The sequence below is a fragment of the Rattus norvegicus genome, chromosome 2 (genome assembly GCF_036323735.1).
Source record: "Rattus norvegicus strain BN/NHsdMcwi chromosome 2, GRCr8, whole genome shotgun sequence".
Taxonomy (NCBI): domain Eukaryota; kingdom Metazoa; phylum Chordata; class Mammalia; order Rodentia; family Muridae; genus Rattus; species Rattus norvegicus.
The window spans coordinates 126,312,199-126,328,583 of record NC_086020.1 but is presented as its reverse complement, the minus strand read 5'-3'; the positions used below and the strand labels follow the sequence as shown (position 1 = coordinate 126,328,583).

The 16,385-nt window shown below is 44.4% G+C and overlaps 1 long non-coding RNA gene across 2 annotated transcripts; it reads left to right on the top strand.

Moving 5' to 3' along the window:
- Positions 1-446: 446 nt before the first annotated feature.
- On the top strand, positions 447-15,751 carry LOC120100810 (uncharacterized). 2 transcript variants are annotated; one of them, XR_005500906.2, is made up of 4 exons: positions 447-500; positions 1,720-1,826; positions 8,289-8,465; positions 15,660-15,751. It is a non-coding gene; the product is annotated as an uncharacterized LOC120100810 (long non-coding RNA). The 2 variants fall into 2 exon arrangements; XR_005500905.2 differs by lacking the exon at positions 15,660-15,751 and having other exon boundaries at positions 8,289-9,372.
- Positions 15,752-16,385: the final 634 nt, after the last annotated feature.

Genomic DNA, 16,385 nt, shown 5'->3' with positions numbered 1-16,385 from the left:
CCACTGTACTGAGGCTGGGGCTTCAGAACCCAGGCAGCAATAGTCAGAAAACACTGCCCAGGAAAGTACACGCATTCCTTTCCAGGAGTTTCTGTTCTTCCTGGAGACTTACAACCCTGGGAAGATGATACTGTGTGTGTTCCCAAAGGGAATGGTAGACATTGCACGCAGAACCTGGTTACCTGTCAGCAGGAGGGCGCAGTTGCTCATGGTATCTAGAACCTCTGTCGCCCTCGGATTTCTGCAACTCTGTGTGTCTCTGAGGCCAAGGGAAACATCCATCCTACTGTCCTGTCATGGACTCACAAGAGAAAGCCCAGGATTTAGAGACCAAAGCACTCAAGGTCAAATGCTATTGCCTGCAATGTATGAGGGGTAAGGCCTTGGCAATTAATTCCAGCTGCGTCATCTGCAAACTAGAGATAAGAAATGTTTCACAGTCATACGGGGAGGCAGCTGTTAACGTGTGTGTGTGTTGTACAGGATGCCTTTCATTCCAGGTAACGTAAACTAACCTGGGAGAGAAAGAGAGGTGGTGGTGGTGGTGGTGGTGTGACAGACACACAAAAAGACAGAGACAGACAGAGAATCAACATTACGGTTATTTGTTTTTTAAATGGGGTCATGTGGCAGAGGCTGTTGGATCTCTGAGGTTAAGGCCAGCCTGGTCTACAGGCCAAGTTTCAGGACAGGCCAGGGTTACACAGAGAAACCTTGTCTTTAAAAAAAAAAAAAGCCTATATATAATTTTTAAAAATTATTGAGAAAACAATGTGAATTTTGGTCACATTGACCCACACACCTCTCCCTAACTCCTTCTGGATTCACCATCTCTGTTTTCATGTCCTCTTATCTTGTTTTTGTTTGTTTTTAATAACCCACCTAGTCCAGCTTCCAATTTTGTGCTTCCCAAATATGCCTGGGTATGGGCCCCACCAGGGAAACCTTATTCTCCTTCCCTAGCAGCAATCAACTGTCCATACTTGAAGCTAAGAGTGGGACTTCCTGAAGCTCTCCCCAATTCTTGCTGAACCGCTGAACCGTTGACTGGCTCCAGTCTTCTGCAGACACCTACAGTTGCTATTGAGTTCCTGAGTTCAGTGGTCCTCAGATCTCAGACCCTGTAGTCCCTGATGTCCTGACGTAACTAGCTAGGCTGGCCTCACACTTGCAGCAATCCTCCTGCCTCTGCCTTTCAAGTGTTAGGGTTACAGGGACATGACTCTGTGCCCAAATCCATCATCTCTTATGAAATTATATTTTAAGTGATACATAAAAACATTGTATACACAAATGGAGCACCACTTGGTGTTTTAGCTCAGGTTTTAACTATGAAGCTTCTGGAATATTTATCATTCCATAGTGGTACAAATGTTCAAACCCAGTTCCTGGAACTTTCTGCAGTACTCAGTACAGATTGTTATCTAGAGTCTCTATAGTAATGCCAGAAACTTTGCTCTTATCTAATGTAACTTAGTGCCCATAAATCAACCTTTATGTCTTTTCTTTTCCCCCAGTGAATGGCCCATTATTCTTTATGTCAGAAATTCTGCTAAGCCTCATTCTGAGTCTAGAACCCCAAAGCAGAGGTCGCTGGAGATTGTTTTTGCTTCTCTTGGAACATTTGTTTAGAAAGAACTGGTTTTTTTCCCCTTCTAAGATAGCAGTGCTGATGGTATTTGCATAAAACTCTTGATTTTATGTCTTCTTTTTCCAAAGCTGACCCAGAGGGAATTAGCATCTCATGACCCTGATCCAGTGTCTCACAAGAGCTAGATTCTTCATCATGTAATGTGTTCACTGCTTATGACGTGCTTTCTGTGACGGTGAGTGAACTGGGACAGCAGAGAGATCACAAGACCCTGATTGCAGCCTCCACCTGAGGGCCCACCTCTGGGACAAATAGTTGAGCTAAGGGAACCAAGGATAGCATCTGTCACCTACGGGGACTCAGTCAGTCCTGCTTATCTGAGTTTTCATTCCACTGAACGGGGCAAAGGAGCAGAAAGGCAGACTCAGAGTCAGGTGACCAGACTGTTCTATAGTAAGCAAGCGCTCATTATCGAGCAGGAAATCGTGAGGGTCGTGTGGAATCCTACAGCACTGACACTGAAAATTAGCTAGACAGCGGGCCTTTAGACCATCTTTGATCTGCAGTTTGACTTTGTTCTCTGAGCTGTGTCAACATGTCCTTCGAAAATTCCATTTCTGGAGAACCATTCCCGTCAGGAGCAATTTTCTTCTGTCCATAGGAGTGGTCTTTGTGGAAGTCACCGGGTTTAAGGCAACAGTTAGGGTTAGAGGTCAGATAGAGTATATAGGAACTGACAAAACAGATCTGCTACTTAGCTGCCTTTCTTCTTGGTTTTAGAACATATTGCTAAGATGTAGCAACTGTTCATAAAATACATTCTTCCTTCTGCTTCCTCCACCCCTCTGTCCTCCCTCCTCCCCTCCATGATCCCCACTCCCTCTTCCTTTCCACGTGGGTTCTGGGAGCCTGAGTAGAGGACAGTCCATATGTGGCAAGGAGCTGGTCCAGAATCCAGTGACATTCATGAGACATCTTAAGAACCAGGGAGGCAAACGCATTGAGGTGCTGGGTGAGAAGCATTAAACTTGAACCAAAGGGTCAGACACAGGGATGTTTGGGGCTGAAGTGGGCTAGGGTAGGACCCTGTAAGCTTTCCACATACCACAAGGGGTCAAAACAAGGACTTCCTATAGGAAGCTTGCAGACCTTCCTGAGGTAGGGACGAGGGCACCTCTATTGGTATCAGACCTAATGATACTGAGAAGCAGTGTTCTGAAGGGAGACAGTTCTCATGACAGATATTTTTCTAACACTGAAGAAAGGAATCATATCTCCCACTCCCCCTTGTCATAGTTATTTTCCTGTCACTGTGATAAAAGGCGCTGACCAAAAAGCAACTTAAGGGACAAAGGGGCTGCTTCTACAGTTCATAGCTGAAAAGCTCGAGGTAGCCAGTCACAGTGTGCCCAGTCAGAGGCAGAGGGGGCGGGTGCTTATGCTCAGCTTCCCTTCTCTTCTTTATACAGTTCAGGGTCCCAGACCAGAGAACAGTGCTAATGGCACCTTTTCCCATCTTAATTAGCCCAATCAGACAATTCCTCCCAAACCTGATCAGAGGCTTGTCTCCCAGGTGACCCGGGATGAATCAGGCTGGTAAAGGGGATTAACCAATGCCTCCCCAATACAACCTACAAAATTGTAACAAAAGAAATCCCTATCTCTAAATCAGTGTGTCTTAACCTGTGGCCCAAGACTCCTTTGGGGTCAAATGACTCTTTCATAGGGGTTGCCTAAGACCATCAGAAGATTCAGATATTTATATTATAATTCATAACACTAGCAATGTTACACTATGAAGTAGTAATGAGAATACTTTTATGGTTAGGGGTCACAACAACATGAGGAACTGTATTAAAGAGTCAGGGCATTAAGAAGGTTGAGTGTTACTGCTCTAAACTTAAAGATAAAGGTCGAGTTTATCAAGAGGCCACAAGTGAGCAATAAAATCTTCTTTATTAGAAACAGATAAATTAGAGATTTTGGATGATCTTGTTAAATATTCTGTAGTTGTCATTCTCTCCTCATTTCACTGGTCTCTGCTCTTGTGGTGGCTGATTCCTGCTCCCTGTTGCTTCTTCCGTGTTTCTATAAAATGCTAGGACAGTATCAAACTATCAAACTCCCTCCTCTGCTTTTTCCTCTCCCTTCCTGAATTCCTTTCTCATTTCCCTTCTTTCCACCACTTCTCAATTCTTTCCACCTCACCTCACAACCAATGACACAGAAAAGAAAAACAGCATGCAAGCAAAAATCTGCATTTCCTGAGAGCAGAGAGAAGCACAGCACACATTTGCTCTCTGTGCCTACACAAACCCTACATCTTGATCAAAGCCACCATGTTACTCTGCCACAGCCAAATGCCATGTGACTTTAACAACAGAAACTCACTGGCTCAGGATTCTGGAGGCTAGAGGTCTAAGACAAAGATGCAAAGAAAGCCCAGAGTTTGGAGAGATAACTCATTGGTAGTCTGTCAGCTAACTGTGAGGACCTGGGTTCTGAGCCCCAGCATCCACATTAAAAACTCAGGTATAGTTGTGCATGTCCATAGCCAGGATGGAAGTAAGGGAGACAGAGACAGATGGATCCTGGAGCTCTCTGGACAGCCGGTCTAGCTCATGAGCGAGCTCCAGGTTCAGTGAGAGACCCATACCCCAAAATTAACCCTAGATGAAGAACCACATGTGGCCAGTGGCTTCTAAGAGAAGAAGAATCAACTGCTTCCAAGGGTGAGCTCCCAGTAGGTGGTTCAATCCAAGTGGACACAGGTATGGATGAGCAATGATAAACAGACTCAATAGGTTGAACACACACACACACACACACACACACACACACACACACACACACACACACACAGAGCCATTAAAGAAGACATCAAGAATTAAGAGAATTTAGGAGGGAAGGCACATAGGAGGAATTGGAAGATGAACAGAGGAGCTGGCATGTTGTAGATCCAGTGCTGCTCGTTCAAGAAGCTCTCAAAAAATAAAGAGAAAAGTTGAGGAAGACATATGATGTTAACATCTAGCCTCCACATATCTGTGCATATCCCACACACATGAACACATATACAATAACCATATGTTCACACCCAGAGTCAAAAAATTGTTTAAAAAATGTCAACAAGGTTAGTGTCTGAGGCAGCTGCTCTTATAAGGGTCCATGGGTTGAGGAAGAATGATACCCCGGACTCGATCCAAACGTAAGGAGTGTTTTATTCTGTAGAAGTTCAGCATGCTGGGGTCTCCCCACTACCAAGATAGACACCCAAGTGAGCTCATAGGCCTGATTTAAAGCACAATAGGGAATTCTGGGGTAGGTGACCTCTGTGCTAATTTGTTGGGTCCATCTCTAAGGACATTCTGTTACTGGGGTGTGGGCACTGGAAACTGCCGGGGAGGTCTGGAACCGTTACTGAGAAAGTAGCTGAGGAAGTCTGGAAACTGCTGCTGACCCATTGTCCTTGCTTCAGGCCAGGTGGCTGGGACATTGCATTACCTGTGCTTGAAGGCTGGAGTCTGGGGTTTTTAATATTAGTAATTGACTTGCCTGGGCTTGCCTGGACTTGCCCAGTTTTCGGCCTAGTCTCCATAACTGCCAACTTGAAGTCTGTCATGGACTCAGCCTAGCCTTCTCATTCTCTTTAGCTTTTGGATGACTGTCTCCCTTCCCTGTCCTCCCCAGGGTCTTCCATTTGTATGCAGAGGGGTTCTGTGCCTCACTCTGAGAGGCCACAACTTGGCCTCACTTTTCCTCAGTTGGATGGCTCATATGGCTTGGCTAAAGGGCAGAATGCAACTTTTGAGAAGATGAAGAGACCCTGAGCACATATTCATAGTTTAAAAAGTGCTGACCCTGAGGGAATTTGAATCCCTGCCAAGCCGCTTCTTTACAGGTTTTTTTTTTTGGTTCTTTTTTTCGGAGCTGGGGACCGAACCCAGGGCCTTGCGCTTCCTAGGTAAGCGCTCTACCACTGAGCTAAATCCCCAGCCCCTCTTTACAGGTTTTTAATACGTGGGTTTGTCTTATTTCACCCTATGGTGGAAATGATGATACATTTTGTTTATGTTTCCCATATGAAAAAAAAAGCAAACAGTTATTTGGCCAGCAAAAATGAAATTAAGGCAATTTTCAAAATTCATTGCCTTTTCAATATGGATGTTTTTATTTTTATTTTTTAGAGATAGGGTTTCTCTGTGCACTCCTGGCTGCCCTAGAACTTGTTTTGGAGACTATCCTGGCCTCAAACTCAGAGATCCTCTGCCTCTGCCTCTGCCCCTGCCCCTGCCCCTGCCCCTGCCCCTGCCCCTGCCCCTGCCCCTGCCCCTGCCCCTGCCCCTGCCCCTGCCTCTGCCTCTGCCTCTGCCTACCAAGTGCTAAGATTAAAGGCATATACCACCATGCCCTGACTCAATATGATTTTTAAAGTGAATTGATGTGAATGTTCCGTAAATAGATCTGTTCCAAAACATTTATACATTTGGCTGAGACTTATATAGGAATCATATAGGGACCTTATTATCAACTTGACTGAATTTTAATCATCTACAGACAGACCTCTAGTGCCTCTGAAGGTGTTTTTGGAGAGGTTTAACAGAGAAGGAAAGACCTGCCCTGAATTTGGGTAGCACTTCCCACAGACTGGGCTTCCACAATGAATAAAAGGAAAAGAAAGGAGAAAGCAAGATGAGCACCAGCGTTCATCTTTCAAATTGTGTTGTGTTGTGTGTGTGCGCACGTGCTTGTGTGTGCATGCCTCTGTGTGCATGCCTCTGTATGTGTGTGCGTGTGTGCGTGTGTGTGTGTGTGTGTGCGTGCGTGCGTGTGTGTGTGCGTGCGTGTGCGTGTGGGTGTGTGTGCCTGTATGTGCCATAGTCCATGCATGGAAGTTAGAAGACATCTTGCAGAAGTCAGTTGTCTCCTATGATTGTGGATCTTGGTGCTTGAGCTCAGGCTGTCAGGGTTGGCAGCAACTTACCTGTCTAGGTCACCTTGCCAGCCACCATTCTTGGTCAGCCATGTATTAGGCTGCCTTGTGCTCTAAACGGGGCGCTTTCTCTACAATGACAAACTGTATCCTTTAACAGTGAGTCAAAATAAACCCTTCTTTTCTTTTTTCTTTATTTTTATTAACTTGAGTATTTCTTATTTACATTTTGATTGTTATTCCCCTTCCCAGTTTCCGGGGCCGACATCCCCCTAACCCCTCCCCCTCCCTTCTATAAGGGTGTTCCCCTCCCCACCCTCCCCTCATTACTGCCCTCCCCCCAACAATCACGTTCACTGGGAAACCCTTATTTTCTTAAGGTGCTTTTTCTCAACTGTTTGGTCAGAACAATGGTCTAATGTGGGGATTCGGTTAACTCTAGGTGAAAAATCAGTAAAAGTGAGGCTTAGTAAAAGTTCTTTGCAGAATGGGTTTAGAACCCTTGTAAAGGGTCACTCTCCATTTTGCCATGTGTCTCTGATTTTCCTCCTACATCTCTATTCTGTGCACCTGGCTAACTTCGTGAACACGGGTATGTCTTGTGCTGTGCCCATCACTTTAGGAAGCCGTCTGGCATTCAAACGGCATAACTATGCAGGGTTCCTTTCGAGCTCACTCTGTTCATACTCAGCTTGGTTTTGTTCCCTCGTTGGTTTGAATGTTCCATCTCAGACAAGAGGTGAAATTCCCTTGTTCTCCTGGCTTCTTAGGGAAGTAAACCCAAATCTGCCTTATTGAAGAAAAAGCATAATTCCTTTTGCATGAAAAATAAAAGACAGACTGAGGAAATGCCATAATGACCAAGATGATGGTTTATGTTATCTTTCAAATCAGTTCCAAAGAGAAATTAACCCTCATTATGGTAGAGCTGGTGATAAAGGACTGACTGATTTCGTGCTTTCTGAGGACTCATTCTTCATCAGTCAGGTTAGCAATGATGAGGACGGTCGTAGTGCATCAAAGGGTTGGAGAGGGAGCTCAGCAGGTAAAATACTTCTACACAAGCCTATTGACTTGAATTCAGTGCCCAGAATCCACAGTGGGAAGAAGTAACTGACTCCTGAAAGCCATCCTCTGACCGCCATACATGGGGCATGGCACAACACTCCTGGACTTGTATTTACATACAATCATTATAAATGAAATATTTAGGAGTCAGTGTTTGCCCAGGACTCAGCTCATGAGATGATGCCAGTGTTAACTACTCTTTTGTGGCTGTGACAAAATACCTGGCAAGAAGCAATTTAAAGAAGAAGGGTTTATTATGGTTCACAGTTGGATAGGATATACGTCACCTTGGCTGGAAAGGAGGCTGGCAAGTCCCAATGCATCAACCCTCAGGAAGCAGAGAGAGAGATGATTGTTAGGATGAAGCTTCTTCTTATTCAATTCAGGACCTCCGCCTATGAAATGGTGCCTACTGTTTTTTGTTTTGTTTTGTTTTGTTTTGTTTTGTTTTGTTTAAAGTATAGAATAGAGCCTATTCAGGGCATGGGGAGGGGAGGGGAATTAAGAGGGTAGTAGGGACAGAGAGAGAGAGAGAGGGAGGAGGATGAGGAGGATGAGGAAGAGAGGCCAGTTGTGAATACATGGGGGTGGGAGAAGGGAAGGCAGGAGCAAGAGAGAACAGAGAGTGGTGCCTCCTATTGTTAAGGAGGGTCTTCCCACCCACTTACTTAGCTTCATCTAGATAATTCCTCACAGGTGTGCCCAGAGGCTTTCGTCCTCCCCAGATGCCACTCAGTGTCAACCATCAAGACACCTATTTTGAGAGAGATCAAGCAAAGAGACTGTACCTTGGAAGGCTGTCAGGGCCCAATGGTGATTACAGGGACTCTGTTACCAAGCACCGAACGCTTTGCTGTTCTCCCTGCTACATAGGTAAGGGTTGTATGCAGGGTTGGGGTGGGGAAGCAGGAACTTTACATGACTCTTCCAAAGTCACCCCACGTAAGCAAGGGAGAGAGGGGAATCAATATGGACTGCCGCTAGACTGTCAGACCCAATTCACCCAACGTGTATCAATTTAAAGCCATAAAATCTGGGTAAGAGAAGAGTTTGCCAAAATGACAGGCTGGGTTTTTTTAATCTTCTATATCGTATTTCCTGGCCCGACTCCTCCAAGAACTGTCCCTGTTCTGAGCTTCCGTATCCTAGAAGGAAATCCACCTGCCAGAAAGACAGGCCTTCACCCAGGGTGACTCTCCAAATGTGGTAAAGGTTATTTATGTAAAAGATCATTGCATTGTGCTTTGGCATGCAAAAAGTTGCTTTCTCCCCAAGATACAGAAACTCCCTCCAGTTATAGATCAAAACAGAAGGTGTCGACTGGGCTCTCAAACACCCATTTCCAACAACTTCGGTTCAGAAAATAATGTTCTGACTTCATGTTCCTCTGAGTGCCCTCCTCTGTTGGCTTCTCTGAGTCTCAGTGATCTTTGCTTCTATACTGTCCGAACACCTCTGCATGGGGGTGGGGCAAGCTCATCCAGTCTTGAGGGAGGGGAAGAGTAAGCAGCCTGTCACAGGGTGAGAAACTCTCCATCAGACAGAACGTTCTCACATGTGGATTGTGAATCTGTGGATCCAGGCTCCTCCTTCTAGATCCAGGGGGCCCACTGGTTTTCAGAGCCTCTTTTTGACTCCCACCTCCAGCAAACATCCTCTAGGGCAGCCAAGCACAGCAGGAACCTGCCCCTAACAACCACCTGGGGTCAGTCAGTGGCTCTCAGGAGTGTGGGCTATGCTGTTTAACTCCACTCCTGGCCTCATTGGGGACAGCTTTGTTTGATTATCACAGAACAGAACATGTAGATCTCTTCATCATAAACACACACACTCTCTCTCCAGAGCACAAATAAACAACCATGTACACTGGTAAATGTGTTTGCATTATTTAACCAAACCAGACGAAGCGTGTGAACAGCCTTGCATATAAAGTAAGGGGGAGTAACTCGCCTGTAATCTGTCTTGTACAATACAGCCATTGCCACTTAAGCCACTCACGAGATCCAGACCCTGGAAATGTTCTATTTTTAGATGGGCTTTGTACACTATACTATTGACAAAGAGCACTGTTAAATCCTTTGAATAGCAGCCAAAAAGTTGGGTGAGAACCCAGAAACCTGCCTCCGGGATCAGCATGCTAATCAAGCCAGACTGATCTCTAAAGATCCAGTCCTTTTGTCTCAGTAGTCAGTAAAAGAGGAAAGGACGTGGGTTGGGGGTGGGGGTGAGGCTAGGAGTGGGGGCGGGGGGGGTGCTTATCAGCAGTTGTTTCACTCGTTCACCTAGATAACAGGTCATTCGCCCACTCTTTGGCCATTGAAGCTGCTCTTTGTCAAAGTCACTTTCAGAAAAGATTTGACTACAAGGGAGGCAGTGTGACGGCAGCTGGTACGTCATGGAAATCTCAGACGTGGTAGATTCAAAGCTGCTGGGGCCAGGTCACATGACTGCTTGCCTGCATCCTGGCAAGCACATGCTCCTCCCTGACAAGCGTATGCCAGCCCAGCCACGTGGCCACACTGGAAGGATGGAGAAAAAAATCTTAGGCATACTGTCCGGGAATGAGGCAATAGAGAATCCAGGAGAGGGAAGGCATTAGATACTGACATTTCTGCAACCAGTAGGAAACCGGCTCTTTCCTGAGCTCCCAAGAGACTAGGAGTAGCAGACACCACTGGGCTGATTCTGGACGTCGGCAAAATTATTTTTTTTATCAGATAAGCACACATCTTTGCCTAATTTTTTTCTTACATGCAAACTGTTCATTTAAAAAAACCTCCTTCGTTTTTTTAAAAAAGTATTATTTTATTTATTAGTGTAGGTGTGTGTGTGTGTGTGTGTGTGTGTAAGTGCACGTGACTGTGAGTGTGTGTGAGCGAGTGTGCATCCTGTGGAGATCAGAAGGAACCTTGTAGGGAATCATTTCTCTTTTCCACGTGTGAGTTCCAGGTATTGACCTCAAATCATCAAACTTTCACATTGCTGGCCTTGGAACTTCTTGAACTCATCCATGGGATGTGACTGGTGTAGTGGACTGGATGGTCCAACCTCCCCTGTTGGTATTCAGTTCACTTCTCCTGCCAGTTTCTTATAGCCGTTTTATTGTTTCCTTTACAAAAAAAAAAAAGTAGCAAGTTCTCATTTAGATCAGGCTGACCTCAAACTTACCATCTAGCTAAAGATGACCTTGCACTCCTGATCCTCCTGCCTCTACCTATCAAGGCTGAAATTACAGCCATATGCCACCACAAGGGTGTTTATATGGTGCAAACTCTCTACATCTACCACCACGGTTGTTTCTATCTATAGTTTAAAGGGTCCTTGTACCTTTCATGAGTCATGTGCTTAGGTATAAGTAACATGGTGGCTTACCATTAAGTTCCTGTGTATCAGGCTCCATTTTAGACCCTTTCTACCAAAGCTGTACCCTTACTAATGGCCCATTCAGTCAGGTATCCTTTTTTCCTTGTCGGAAAGTACTGAAGCACACAGAAGGGTATTCAACCAAAGAGCATAACCAACCAGTGTTAAACTGCAAATTCAGACCTAGGTTTGCTGAGCTTCCTCTGTTACATCAAGCAATACCACCTGCAAATGTGAGCCTATGCTGTGTAACATAGGGCAACTGGCTTTGCTCTGACGAAACTGAATTCCATACTGCTGACAGTTATTTTAACACACTCAATATGCTTATTTATTTAAAAAACAGTATTTGAGAATGTTTGGATTTTTACTAGTAATACTAAGTCTGCCAGTTACAACTTTTAAAAAACGTTTTATTGATTCTTTGTGAATTTCATATTACACACCCAACTGAACTCCTTTCCCCTCCCTTTATACTTGCCCTCAGCCCTTGCAACCTTCCTCTGAAAAGAAAACCAAAAACAATAAATAAATAAATAAACAAATTAATTAATTAATTAAAAGAAAGGAAGGAAGAAACAAACAAATGAATAAACAAACAGACTCATCTCATCATGGAAACTGCAGTGGGTCACTCAGTATACAGTTTTGCCCAAATGTCTTGGAAATGTTCATTGCAATGAGTCTGGTATGGTTTGAAGCTTCTGCTACACTGTCAATATCCTCGGATCCTCACCAGGATTCCTCCTGGATGTCCTGTTGTTGCCCTGTGCCATGCATCTGCAGGACTGGCCCCTTCATGTACTTCAGCAGTTCATAGATGGGGTAAGATGTTGAGGTGGGCCAACTCAAAGCCCTGGATCTGGGCCTGGGTGGGAGCTGAATTGGTCAGCTTGTCAACTTTTCTGCACCCACACCAGCAGGGCAAGATCTCCAGCACTGCCTGTGCTAGCTCACCCAACTGTTGGGCTGGCACAACTACTCTCAAGCCCTTGGAGCCAGCTCTCTCACCTGCCACAGGCAATGAGGGGCTGAGGAGGAAGCATTTATCCCTGACCCATACCACACTCACGAGGGGCAGGGCCAGCTCTCCTGCCCTCCTGTCCTCCTGCCCTCCTGCCCTCAGGGAATGATTTGCCTGCTGCAACTTTTAATTCTTCAATACTTTCTGACTATTCCATTTGTCCTGATCCTCCCTATGGATGGTTGTGGTAACTAGGGTCTATAGGAAAAGCACATTGGGATAATCCAGCTTGCTTTAGAGGTATAGAAGAAAATGAGAAAAGAACGTTATCCCTAACTTGGAGCAGATAGGTGCCCTGCTTTGCCTTCCAACAGGACGTTGCAGGCTTGTGTGCACAGTTTGATTGACAGCAATCTTGGACAATGTCCGGGTGCCTGTTGCCAAGTAGGAAAGAGATGGAAACTCATGAGGAAATGATAAGCAAACAGGAAGTCCTGGGAGTTTCAGACATCTTATAAAGTTACTTCCAAAAGTGTCTGTCTGCTCCGTAGAGTAGCTTGCTACTCCTGTGTATCCATTTGTCCTATCAGTGTCACCACTGATTAAAGTAATGAGTAAATAATATCTGTAGGTCCTAGAAAGCTCTTGGCTGCAGTGAGGGCAGGAGGTATTTGGATTCTTTTTCACATTAATTCATTAGTGTGTGTGTGTGTGTGTGTGTGTGTGTGTGTGTGTGTGATAGCAGCATATGTGTAGAGGTCAAAGGACAACTTGCAAGACATGGTCTTCTCCTACAGTTTTATTCCCAGGGATCAAACTCAGGAAGTCAGGCTCGATGGCATGAACCTTTTCCTGGCTGTTCCATACATGGATGTTCAACTGATTATTTCAATCCGATTGCATTTCTGTTGTCTGGAAAGGACCAGACCTGTCATTTCCCTCCTATACTCCTATGGCTATTAGCATTCCATATTGCTTCATTTTATTATGACCAGCATGGTTGCTCATTGCATTGGAATTTGCTTTACATTTTTAAAGCTACAGCAGCCGCAGTTGTTGGCATCCTGATGCGGCCATGGTGCTGAATCCCTGCCGGCCTGTGCTCCTGTTGTGTACACTTCACCTTTCAGAAAGCTATGCCCAAGAGGAGGAAAAAAGGGGGTGCTTGGCTTTCTCAAGACACACATTTTCTCTGCTTTCTCCTTGGCTCTGGAAGAGGGCACATGAAAAGTAATTTCAAGTTGTAATCAATGAGGCTTTTCACAAGCAAGAGTTTCATTTATCTACAGAAAATTTGCCTGCAGTAATTTACAGTGAGACCAGCATTCTAGGTCAGTGCATGGACTCACCTTTCCACTGTCTAGGTATTTACCATCAAGTTTTCATATTTTATTATGAGAAGCTAGAGCTGAGTAAACAGGCAATCATCTTTATATTTTATGGGGCCGAGTCTAAAAACTTTAAATATTCATATTATGTTTAGATAAATGCTAAATAGTGGTTACATGAAGAATTTTCCAGTCAAATTAACTCCGCAGGAATGTACCTGTAAGCACGGCTCTTAATTGGACACAACCAGAGCCAGCGCTTTCTGAGGTCAGCAAATTGGGAGATACATCTTCGTTTGATCTGGTAAGGAGACGGAGCTGTGGCCTGAAGTTCTGCCCAAACAAGGAGGAAACACCTGCAGTTTCTATCTTGATTTAAATGTCTCTGTGTGGCATATATGGCAAAATTCAGAAACAATACTTTATGTGTTTCATATGCAGGCACAAAAAAAATTGTTACTGCACTGGCACCAGGCTCTGTCCAAAAGCATGCCATGTGTATGCTGCTTAAAGATTTAAAAAGTTCACCTCTCTGGAAGAAAGTAGGAATACAGTTTGGGGGACTAAAACCTAGAATCACAGAGTCAGTCCCAAGGTCTGTGAAACAGCACTACTGTGAGCCTCTGTAGCCCATGCTGAAGGATTACTCTTCAGCCCTTTGAGAGCCCCGACTGCCATCCTAAGTTATAGGCTATCACACTTTTCCTTCAGTCAAGACATGAGTGAGGTGAGTGTGAAACAGGTAGGGAGGCTTGTCATGGGGCAACAGAGACAATTTGATTGGCAGGAAACTGAGTGGTTCAGTGGGGCTGAAACAATGACTCCGTGGTTACAAGAACTGGCTGCTTTTTCAAAGGAGCTGGGTTTGGTTCCTAATATTTCTATGGTTGTTCATAACTATCTGTAATTGCAGTTCTAGGAGATCAGATTCCCTCTTCTGTCCTCCTTGGGCCCTAAGCATGGATGTGGCAGGCATACATGAAATAAAAATAACTCTGTTTTAAAATTACATTGTTTCTAGGTCTATTTATTGGGAGTAAAAATGGAACAGTTTAGCAACAGATTTGGTAACAGTTTTTATGTAAATGAGGAGATGTTGATGACAGTTAACTAAGATAAAAGATAAAATACAAAGAGGAACAACATAGCTTGTATATATGTCCAATGTAGAATTCCCCCATGTGCACAAGCATATACACACAGGCACACAATACATGCCCATGCATGTGTGCATGTGCATGCACACATATGCGTACACATGCAGGCACACACATGGCATGCACACACACCTTACAAGCATATACACACCATGTACACACACCATGAAAACATACACATACCATGCACACACACACAGAGGCACACACATGGCATGCGCATACACCATGCACACACACACACATGCAGGAGCTCATACACCCATGCACACATACACAAGATTCCCCAGTAGAGAAGGTGTCCTTCTTATGGCTCACAAAAATACTCTTAAGCTCAGAACCTCTTGATTGAGAGAAACTCCTTGACTGACTGTCAGTGGGTTCAAATCTGACAAGATGTGCTTTCCCCTGGTTAGTTCTGTTGAGATCTTTCACCCTCTCACTGCAAGGATAGCCTCTAGGAAGGGGTTGAGGACCTCAGAAGACATGGGAAGGAATTTCGCTCGGCCGGCTGCTGAGGATCTGTTCCTGGTTAAACTAAAACCTCATTCCCTTCCTTTCCTCTAGCCCTCAGCATTACTTTGGACTCCTAAAAATGACGCTGACCTAAAACTGGCTTAAAGGAAAATATGTCATCAACTCCATCATGTCCCGTAAACAAGCATTTGCTCAGTATCCCTTTTCTAGAGCCATCCTGTGCGAGGCTCCAGGGATAGGAAAGGAGGTTGGTTTAGAGGTCGTGTTCTGGGTCACTGAGAGATCACTCGGTGGTAAGAGCACTTGCAAGCCTGGTGACCTGAGTTTGGTCCCTTAAGGCAGATACAATGGTGGGCATGTAATTCCAGGATGGCTACAGGAACAGGGAGGTGTAGACAGGAGAATGACTGGAAGCTATGGGACACCTACCCTGGAATATGGAGCAAGGCAATAATAAGATGCTTGCCAGAAAGAAAGGGAGAGAGAGAGAGAGAGAGAGAGAGAGAGAGAGAGAGAGAGAGAGAGAGAGAGAGAGACTGACTTAATATGTAGTCCTGTCTTACCTGGAACTTACTATGTGGTTGGGCTATCCTGGAACTCACAGAAATCTACTTTTCTCTGCCTCCCAAGTGCTCAGATTAAAATAATAACTTTTAAATTAAATAATTAACAATAATTAAATAATTTATACAATGATAATTTTTAGTTAAAAATGTACTTCAATTTCTACAATCAGAAAATTCACCCAGTGTCACCCCGTCTTTGCTTTGCCTCACAGAAAGCATTTACAATCAACATCAGTCAATGCCATGGAATAGCAGTAATGGAGGTAAGTGTGTTCATGATCGTAGCACAGTAGTCCAAACGAGGTTGAACTATTTAGAAACAACTGGCAGACAATCAACATTCAACACTAACATATATGGAATACAATAAAGCAGTAAAAAGGATACAGTGAAACGCAACAGTATACATAAATATTAATAACAGAATATGTGGAAAACAAGCTTCAGTGATTAGTTAGAGCATAAATCACCACTTAAATGAAACAAGAATTCAGGTTCAATAGTTCATATCATCAACTTGACAGATTCTAAAATCCCCTAGGAGACTTTAGGATATGCCTAAAAGATTATCTAGATTGGGTTAATTGAGGAGAGAAGACTAACTGTAATTGTGAGTGGCACTGTTCTGTGGTCTGCCTCTGGGACTGCCCAGAAAGAAAAAAACCAGAGCAGAAAGCATTATTCTTTCCTTCCCAGCAGCAACTGCCTTTGCTTCCCACCCTGTCTCCCTAAGTTGTTTGTGTTGGGATTTTTTTTAATCACAGCATCAGAAAAAGTAACTATGACAGTGGGTATACATAGAATAATAAAAAGAAAGAATAAAACCCCACCAAGAACAGTAGTAACACTAGGTGAGAGGGCTCGGTGAGAGAGGAGAATAAGAAATACATACATAGATAGTTGTCAGCACTTCAGAGAGATATTCTTGGCAGGTTTTC